Below are 11,133 nucleotides of genomic sequence, written 5' to 3'. Positions count from 1 at the left end.
TTCACCCAGAATGCATCGGACGAGAGGCCTTTTTAGGGCCTCTGAACTCGGAAGTCCCTCTGGTGGCCGTCTGATTGACTGCAACAAGAGGTGTTCCAAGCTTCCAATGTAAACACTGCATTTTCTCAGAAAATACAGTGCTTACAAGAAAAAGGCTCCGGGTAGCTGTAGCACTCACCTGAACAACCTCATTAAGCTGAAGTTGTTCAGGTGACTATAGTGTCCCTTTAATGGGTTAAGATTGATACATATTTAACCAATATGGCTACGATGTTTAATATTTACACATCACAGCACTTTACTTTTCACATATACTGTACGTATTAAGATAAGCTTGGTCTATGCCATATTTGCTTATGCCACACAGTTTTATCCAATCAGGTTACAGTTACTACAAAAAAAAAAACTATGCGGATTGTCAGGTTCAATACCATACTACAAGGTACATACACCTGCTCAAGTAATTATCCATCTCTTACCTTCCCTGGAATAGTAATAGCCTAGGGTTCTAGGGCCCAATAGGTATTACCCCCTTTTTTTCTTCATTACGCTTCGTTTAGTGGTCCCGAGAGGCCAACCCCCTCTTCACACTCGGAGGCATACACCCCTCGGGCCACTCGTGAGCTAGCCGCCTCGCATTGTATCATAGAGAGGGCCTCATCTGTCACTCTCTTTCCTATTTTCTGGTTATTGTCACTGAGGCCAACATCCTGCCACAACGTTCGGTGGCCTCACAAAATCCCCTTGCGCCAAGCATAGATAGAGCTTCTCAAGTCCTTGGCAACTAGCAGGGCCTCACCAGTCACCAAAAAATACCAAGCCTAATCGTTTTGTCTTACGGCTTAGCTAGCAAGCCAGTACAAGACCCCTGGGTACAAATAATAATTGCAATCTTTATTGTTATTTAAGTATTTCTCAAAATGATGGTGAAGAATCACCTCTTCCTAGCACCCCGGCTAGAATTGATACACATTCAAGCAGAGGAGATGTTGCTAGTCCAGCAGCAATCAGATCCTGGACGATCCCACACATTACCACTGACCTAAGGAGGTGACTGTTACACAGACTCCGTTACACAGACTTGTTATATTGTTATTCTCTATTTCTGCTATTGAGACTCTGTTTAATGGCATGCAGGCCAGGTGAACGGACCATACGATAAAGCCTCATTCGTCGGTGCGAACGACTGACCACCCAGCCCTAGTCATGTGCCGCCACTTAACCCCGTCACCCCGCAAAGTACCGAACGGCCGAGCACCCAGTCCTAGGCGTGTGCCGCCACTTAACCCCGTCACCCCGCAAAGTACCGAATGGTTGGCCACCCTGCGAGTGGAGTGTGCCGCTTACTAATCCTCCCTCAGGCATTGCGGTCTGCGGTTAACATCAGGTTAAGTGCCTCTCCTGGGCGAGCTCCATTCGTACCACGAACGGATGGGACAAGCAGACGGGTAGCGGGGATTCTCATGATTCTGTACTCGTCCTTTGCTCCATGAATCCAACGTCGAGGTCCCGCTGGCCATTAACGGACCCAAAAACATGGCAGCCATCAAGGGCCTGGAAACCAACGACTGAACAGTATTTCATACGGTAGAAATCTCCTGTTCTATTAGTGGGAACAGAGCGCTATTCGCACATCTAATGCATCCAACGCCGAGCTACCGAACGATATGTAGAAAGGACTATATTCACTGGATAATGCCTGAATTATGTATTTTTATGCTGTTTTCTGGGACATAATAAAGCATGGTCGTTTGGGGCGCTTGGAGATAATTAGATTGTATAACCGTTGGCCTCATTATCTCCAAGCTGGGAGGGTACTAGTTTGAATTAATCACTGTATTATGATTGGTGAATACTTGTATTGTACCTGTATCCCATCAGGTCCATGGGGGGCTGTCCCTGGACCTGGGGACTTGCATAGATTGCCATGCTTGTGTGCCAGTGAAGCCAGTTCGTTTTGACCCTCAACTCGCAGCCTCGACTCGATATTCTACACTTTCAGATTCTACCGGAGGTAACCATGTTTGACTCTCTGACTTCGGGAACCAGGACATCCAAGCGATCAACCACCCTGCTAGACTAGGGGTAATCATAACAACGACAAATCCCCTACCCTGCCACAGCAAGGAAAGCAGAGTTATTCAAACTCCTCCATACATCAACGGACAACACGGAGGCAGGGGAAGGCCCAGCAACACCAACTCAGGTGACACCCAGGCAATGCTAGCCTCACTCATAAAACCAAAAATTGACGACAGACTGGCAATCTCGAGTCTATCACCACAGCCCTCACAAGGCTGGGCATCACGCTACTGTGCAACCAGCACCAACCGAAACTCTGTTACCTGGTACAATCAATTATTACGACACACAAGACGTTAACCCTGCACGTATGATCCCAGCACATTGGGGAAACAAGGCATGTGTGGCAGAACCAGCCTCGCCACTGGGCGTTGGAGAAGACTGATTGCCAGCCTCCTGCCCTGTGACTATGTTGAAATGCTGGATTTTCCCCTGCAAAGACCCGAAAGCCGGGTCATTCGGTACTTTCCCTATGTGAGCAGTGTTACCCCAGATAGCTATGCCATGGAGACCATTTATATAACAAAAGACTATGTGAAAGACTTTGGCTCCATGGCAATTGAACTGTATGTATGTGATCTGAGCACCATTCAGTAATAATTTGCGCTCAGATCTAAGCTATTTGGGGATATGCTGAATGTACCCATTTTATTCAATAGCTGCCCAGTTATATATTTGTATGTATTTTATTGTATTTTGCTACCATGTGGCTAATGGAGTTTTGCCTCTGTCCTTGGAGATAATTGGATTACTTCCCAATTATCTCCAGGATAGAAGACTCTGTGGAACTGGTTTTGGGCAGAAAAAACATGCTTCATTTGGTCAAATAGGACTTTCCCTTAACTTTTTAACCCCTGAACCGATTGCCCTGATTTTTGAGTGTGTATATTTCAAGCATGCTGATTCTGAAAATGCATGTTTTATGTGAATGGCATGTATATTTTGGAAGGTATTTCTCTTCCTGTGGTAATTATATTACCCATTGTTTTCACAGGCAGAGGGGAGGATTTTGTGTGGGAGTGTCTGTGTGTATTGTATGGATTGATTGGTTGTATTTTAAAACCCTGTGGGCAGTACTATGTTTGTGGATTGTGAATAAAAGAGGTTATATGTGCCAGTACAGTCAGTTCTGCTTGACCTCAAAACAAAGTGTTGTCTCGTTATTGGGGGAATTGGATTGTATGCCGATTGCCAGGAGTGTAAGCTGATTGTATGCTTTTCCTGTTCAGCTGTTTACAGCATTCATATGCTTGAGAGCATTTGTATTCCTTTCCAGTTCGGTGGTTGTAGTGTCTGCTGCAGTGCTTGGAGTCCTCAGGAAGCGCTAGGAGCATCCTTTAACAGAGGTACCCAGTCGGGGTGCCAGGTGATCCATTACAGCATATATATGTATGATGATGTATCTGTGATGGTCGATTCCAGTTAAATCGGTAACTGACCATCCCTTGGTTGGGTTAGCATTTGGAATATGTAAAGATGTTTATTTGTGCAGGTACCCATACAGAAGGGATTTTGTCCCAAACAAATGGACGAGCACTCTCAGGCTCCAGGTACCAACACCTCTGAACTACCAGAGACAATTGGAATGAGTAGTTGCATTGCATATAGACTGTTGCATATATGTTCAAATGGTTCAGGGCACATGACAAACCATGTATCCCAATACAACTTACAAAAAACGTACTCACCATCTGTACACACCAATACATTTTCAACCCACCGTCTCATCACCCTTCCAGACTTGTAGTAGATTTACTAAAGCTCTGGAGCTTCAAAGGGCTTCCATACAGGTATCATAAATACACCTTCAAAAAATATAGCATGCCCTCACTTACAGTCAGCACAACAGAACCATCAGCTGTTAACACTCTCATAGCCAAGATTTGCAGAGGGGTTTTTACTTGGGTTTTCCAATCTCCAGCCATTTACAGCATGGTGCCAAACACAAACACATTGGTATTGTCACAAGGAAATCTTCCCTTAAACAAAGACTAACCATAGACTTATTGGCACCACACACCTCCGCTAACCCAAGTCTCAACTCCCTCATACCCTCCTTTACAGCTATCACTCAAGGATGTGTTGAAACTTGGTTAAGTAAGACCAATATCATCAACGCAGTAAACGGCTACCATCTACCCTACACACTGGCACATACATGGCATAAAATGGGCAATCCTTTCCCCGCTCAACTTTCAGGCTACAGATTAGCCTACTATCGATATTCGAAGATACTCTGTGCTGGTTATGATAACATATCTAGAGGCCTTACAGTGATACACTATCTAGAAGATTTCTTGTTGATCAAAGATAACATATTTTTCACTAGAAGCTTCACAGCAGCTTAGTCTGGTTGACCACTTGGGCGTCCCAGTACCCCATAAGAAACAGAAGGCCCAGACACTATCATCACATTACTGGGCATAGAACTTGAGTCAGCTTCCATACACGCAAGTTACCACAAGACAAATAGGGAACATTCTAAATTACATCAATCACTACCTCCTGCTTAGTACTTACAACCGCAAGGAACTACAATCCCTACCAGATTCCTTAATTTTGCCATGCAAATCATACCACAAGACCACGCTTTCACATCCAGAGTACTTTCCCCTTTTTTCCACACTTCCAACATGATCAGAGGATGTCCCTAAACACCCCAGCAACAGCAGACCTGCAAATGGGGGGGAATTTCTTAACCACTTGGCATGGTAAAAGCATGTTCCTTCCAGGATTGTCTGACACTTCTCCAACCTGATGGTCAGAAGCAGCGACTACCACGGGTTTGGCAGCGATCTACCGGGAACGATTGCTTTGGAGCTGTTGGCCATGGCATCCAGATTTGGAAATTTTTCCACCACCTCAGCCCCTATGGGGGATCTAGCCCATTGTAGCAGCTGCTGTGGCATGGGGTAAATCATGATCAGGGTCATCAATCCGTTGTTACTCAGACAACTAAGCACATGTCATATCATCAACAAACACCTTTCATCATCCATACGATCATGATATTTCTGGGGAACTCACTTGGTTGACCACTTATCACATTTCTTTTACTTTCATGTTCCAGGCGGGGGTATACATCCCTGCCGACAATTCTCATTTATATTCCAGGCATGTTCATCATACGCTTCTTACAGCCGCCCGTATAGTCACGGCCACTCTTTTGTTCCAGAGACAAAATCATGGATTAGACATACTCATGCAGCATAGCATGCACTATCTCACCTAGCAATTGCGTCCCATACTTGTAGAACGTATAACACAGCTTTTCACCTGGCTAAAGAATCTCATTGGAACACGACATAGCTCAACCTGTGTCATAACATTTCTCCTAGGTTTTGCTTCTTTTTGCCACCTTAAACTAAAACTATCTCACACACCATTAATTATATATTTTACAGGCATTCAACAACACAGGATAACCTATGGCCAAAACTACCATAACTTCATTCTATCATACCAGACAAGAATATACTCAGAGGTTTTCAGGAATCCATTCCCCCACATTCCTCTCAGAGATTACCAATAGCCATCCAACTTTGGCTGGTAATGGCCGACTTGGTAGTATAATTGAATGTTTGTAGATCTAATAGGTCCTATGCCTTTCTCAGGCCAGAAAATCGACTACCATCACCGCCACTCAGACAGATCATTGTCTTCAACGATCCCACGTACGTAAACACATATATCATTACCTATTGGCTCCACCACATTCCGAAACGAGTCAACACGCACTAACAGTAGAGATAACATACTATCCTACCCACAACAAATGGTGTCCAGTTGCGGTCCTAGATTCCTACCTTGAAAATCCTTCCAGGAATTAAATACCGTAATGCATTTAAGGAAATGTCTGGTTAATTTCTATATATTTGTTGACTGTATTAAATCTTTGATTATTCATTTTCGCCCTCTTTATTTACAAGCCTACCGTATTGTCGGTCTCGGCACACACAACCGACTTGCTCCCTTTATACTATCCTACGCTTATGCTGGAACCTTACTCCATATACGGCTATTTGCCCCTTACACAAATGTATGTATTATTTTTTTATGGTCTTGCTCAATCACCATGTCTATCGGATCGTTAAGCACACACGAGGTTAAAAAACGTTTAGGTGAAATTCCCCTTTTAGATGCACAGGCAGCTACTGCAATCACCAATCTCCCGAAATGCAAACACACAAATTCTACAACTCCTGAATTGGAACCATATGAATCCTCCAACTCCCGAACAGGAAACACACGAATGCTGTTAAACACTTGAACAGGAAAAATCATACGAACAGCTTACATTCCTCGCAGTCACACTGTAACAGCATACAATCCAATTCCCCCCAAGAACGAGACGACACTTTGTTTGAGGATCAAGCAGAACTGATTTACTGGTGCTACCTGCCTGGCCTTTATGCAGGTCTCCCACCTGGTGGACACTCCCTTAGGGGACTAGATGGAAGACTGGGAAACATATTGGACATTGACCAATCACAAACTTACAATGCATCACAATCCCTCCCCTCTCTCCTGGAGATAATTGGGAAGTAATCCAATTATCTCCAAGGACAGAGGCAACACTCCATTAACCACGTGACGGACAAAGGACAATAAAAGACATGAAATTACATACTGTTACATTTATCACATAGAACATACACATTCTACCTATCCCAAGATAGCTTAGATCTGAGCGCCCATTACTACCGGATGGCGCTCAGATCACATACATACAGTTCAATCGTCATGGAGCCAGTGTCTTTCATACAGTCTTTTGGTATACGGCTGGGCTCCTGTCAGGGATGGCGGTTCGGTGCCCGGGACCCAGACACTGTCCGGGCAGCGGTGCGTGATCCGGGACCCATGTATGCCTGATGTTCAGAGTAGGAGTCACAGTGTGGAGGTGGATTAGCAGGATCTGGGGCAGGGCAACCACACGCCCCCTGGTGTTGAGCACTAGCGTGTGTGCAGCCACATACCAGAACCCTGATTCAGCTTATGCGGATCCCAGGAACTAGGAGCAAGTAATAGTGAGGCTCTGCAGCAGGGACGTATCCAGTACTGAAGCAAGGCAAGACTAGGAGAGCAGAGCAAGACTAGAAATAGGCACCATACATGAAAACAAGACAAAACTAGGAGAACCCAGAACCAGAGCAGGACAGAAAGCATAACCTAGAACATGTACACAAGACATGAGGAAAACAAGAACATAACATGGTCAAGACTGAACAGGACTGTACATGGACTTGGATTACAAGACAAAATAAACAAGACAAGAGATACAAGGTAAAGGTCTTTTTGCGGATGATACTAAGATATGTAACAGGGTTGATGTTCCAGGAGGGATAAGCCAAATGGAAAATGATTTAGGTAAACTAGAAAAATGGTCAGAGTTGTGGCAACTGACATTTAATGTGGATAAGTGCAAGATAATGCATCTTGGACGTAAAAACCCAAGGGCAGAGTACAGAATATTTGATAGAGTCCTAACCTCAACATCTGAGGAAAGGGATTTAGGGGTGATTATTTCTGATGACTTAAAGGTAGGCAGACAATGTAATAGAGCAGCAGGAAATGCTAGCAGAATGCTTGGTTGTATAGGGAGAGGTATTAGCAGTAGAAAGAGGGAAGTGCTCATGCCATTGTACAGAACACTGGTGAGACCTCACTTGGAGTACTGTACACAGTACTGGAGACCCTATCTTCAGAAGGATATTGATACCTTAGAGAGAGTTCAAAGAAGGGCTACTAAACTGGTTCATGGATTGCAGGATAAAACTTACCAGGAAAGGTTAAAGGATCTTAACATGTATAGCATGGAGGAAAGACGAGACAGGGGGGATATGATAGAAACATTTAAATACATAAAGGGAATCAACACAGTAAAGGAGGAGACTATATTTAAAAGAAGAAAAACTACCACAACAAGAGGACATAGTCTTAAATTAGAGGGACAAAGGTTTAAAAAGAATATCAGGAAGTATTACTTTACTGAGAGGGTAGTGGATGCATGGAATAGCCTTCCAGCTGAAGTGGTAGAGGTTAACACAGTAAAGGAGTTTAAGCATGCGTGGGATAGGCATAAGGCTATCCTAACTATAAGATAAGGCCAGGGACTAATGAAAGTATTTAGAAAACTGGGCAGACTAGATGGGCCGAATGGTTCTTATCTGCCGTCACATTCTATGTTTCTATGTAAAACAAGAGGAAACATAACCAAGCACTATATATGAAAAGTATGGGGATTTAGTTACTCAGAAACCCAGCAATAAAGAAAACCAGACATAGACCAGAAAAAACAAGAAAGAACAGCAAAAAAGAGTACTGGATACCAGAAGCCATTGCCAGAATGATCCGCAGCGAGGAACAGGACATGACCGCTCCATGGCATAGCTATCTGTGGTAGCATGGTTTAAACAGTAAAGTACTTGATGAGCCGGTGTTCGGATAATTGACTGCAGGTAGGAGAAAGGAAGGGAGGTCAGCGGCTCAGCGGTGTTCATGACTTTAACAGTCCGCAGAAAGGCACAGTGTTAAACATGCGGCCATTATCTAAAGGGAGCAGGTAAGCAACCAGGCTCCTCCAGTTTCATAGTCTTATTTCTTATCTTTCAAAAAAATATTTCTGTCAGTTTTTCTAAGTATGGTAAACAATAAATAATTTATAGACCAATTTTCTTTAACTCCCAGTTAGAGTTGAGCGAACCCGAACTGAAAAGTTCGGGTTCGTACCGACCATTAAGATTTTTGAACCCCGGACCTGAACACTGGCATGTCACTGTATGTTCGTGTTTGAGTTCGGTGTTCGGCGATTTAATGACGCATTTTGAAAGGCTGCAGGGCAGCCAATCAACAAGCAAAGGGAACGTCCTTTGTCGAGCTCCCTGGTCGTACCACTTTTTTTGTCTGCTTTGGGCCGCATGGAGGTGATCTCTGGTCATCCGGGCTAACTGTTCCATACGGTCCCGCATTTCCAGAACATATGGTACTAAAGGGACACCCTCCTGTTCCATTTCCCCTCCCAGTGCTCCCGGATGAGGTTGAGGGGTCCCCGTACCCTCCGTCCATAGAGCAGCTCAAAGGGGGAAAACCCAATGGATTCCTGGGGCACCTCTCGATAGGCGAACAAGAGGTGCGGCAGGAATCGCTCCCAGTCTCTGTACTCGTCCGTAAATGTTCGGAGCAACTGCTTCAGGGTACCATTAAAACACTCACCGAGACCGTTTGTCTGGGGGTGGTAAGGGGAGCTGAGAAGAGGTTTTATACCACAGACCTTCCATAACTGTTGGGTTAGATCTGCAGTAAACTGCGCCCCCCTGTCAGGATTTCTTTCAGGAACCTCACTCTGGTGAATATTCCGACTAGGGCACTGGCAACCGTGTCAGCCTAAATATTCGTCAAAACGACGGCCTCCAGATAACGGGTAGCGTAGTCCACCACGGTAAGAATGTATTTCCTACCGGATGGACTGGGGTTAGGTAGAGGTCCCACCAGGTCGACCGCTACCCTGCTAAAAGGTTCCTCGATCACTGGCATGGGCTGCAGTCGAGCTTTAGGGTGGTCCACCCTCGTTCCTACTCTCTGGCATACGTCACATGTGCTGCAGTAACGATGCACGTCCTTGGAGATCCCCGGCCAAAAGAAGGTCTGGGTGCAGTTGCCACCCAGGTGTCCTGCTAAGAGGATGTCGTGTCCAATACGAAGGAGTTCCAACCTGTATTTCCGGGGTACCACAAGTTGGCACTTCTGGGATGGGGCACATCCTCTCTTCCTACCTGTGGTTAGTCTATATAATCTATGTTTGTCCCAAATAAAGCTCTCCTCAGCTTTCTCCCTATATTTCTTATGGAACTGGTCCTCTCTAGTTTCCCTCCCAAATTCCTCAGGGTGTCCCAAGCTAGGGGTCTAGCAGTCAGGGGAAGGGGTGGTGAGGAACTTACCTGGGTCTCCCGTCCTGGTGCAGGATCCTCGTCACCACGAGTCTGGGAATGGGTGGTCACCGAGCAAGCAGTAGCAGGAGTGGTAGGCAAGTAGGCTGAAGTCAGTGGTTCAATATCGTTTCCTAGCAGGACTTCTGCAGGTAGATTTTCCATGATGCCCACGGTATTCTTTCCCAATCAGACTCCCCAGTCGAGGTGAACTCTGGCAGTGGGCAGACAGAATATAGCTCCTCCAGCCACCCGGACAGCTACGGTGCGGTTTGACAGGTGTTCTGGTTTGACCAAATGTCGTTGTACCAGAATGATGGTGATGCCTGTGTCCTTGAGGCCTTGAGCCACTTGGCCATTTACTTGTACCTTCTGACGGTGCTGCTGGCGATTGTCCGGGGAGGCAGCTTGAACTGGATCTGCCTCATATAGGATACCCAGGCATTCCTCAGTGCTCATCTCGGTGTCCATGCAGTGAACAGCTGGTGCCCGAGGGGTTGCAGTCTCGGTGGCGGGTGAGGGGCACCTCCAATTTGAGGCGGAGGACCCCAAAGGGCGTGGACCCCAAAGTGCGTACTCATCAGCTAACCGGGCAGCGTCCTTTAAGATGAGGGGGCGGCAGTCTCACACCCAGTCCTGTAAATCCCGGAAAAAGTGTTCCATGAGAAATAGCTGTAGCTTTTCTTCTCCAGTGTTGGCGTTGCATCCCTTTACCCAGTATGATGCAACTTGCTGCAGCCATGTGGGAATCCGCAACTCTTTTCTTGGATTCCCGGAACAGGCGGCGATAGGTCTTTGGAGTAACTGCATACCTGGTGAGTCGGGCCTCCTTAACTTTAACTGGGCTTATTACTGGCACTCCATTCTTGGCTCTCCAGCAGATCCTTCAGTGTTGGTGTGGCAAAACCAACCTCGACACTGGGCATTGGAGAAGACTGCCAGCCTCCTGCCATGTGACTATGGCCCCTGGGTTATATTGCCCTTTAAAGACATTATTTGGGCTTATTGGATGTTGAAACACTTTTTCTGCCCCTTTGAACACATGAACTCCCCCTTTTCCTGTCTTTTGTTCTCCAGCAGGGCGTTGTCCCAGGGACACTGCCAGACCAGTTGGAACTTGTTGCTA

Source organism: Pelobates fuscus, chromosome 7 (genome assembly GCF_036172605.1).
Source record: "Pelobates fuscus isolate aPelFus1 chromosome 7, aPelFus1.pri, whole genome shotgun sequence".
Taxonomy (NCBI): domain Eukaryota; kingdom Metazoa; phylum Chordata; class Amphibia; order Anura; family Pelobatidae; genus Pelobates; species Pelobates fuscus.
The sequence above is the reverse complement of the archived record's forward strand: the minus strand, read 5'-3'. Positions refer to the sequence as shown.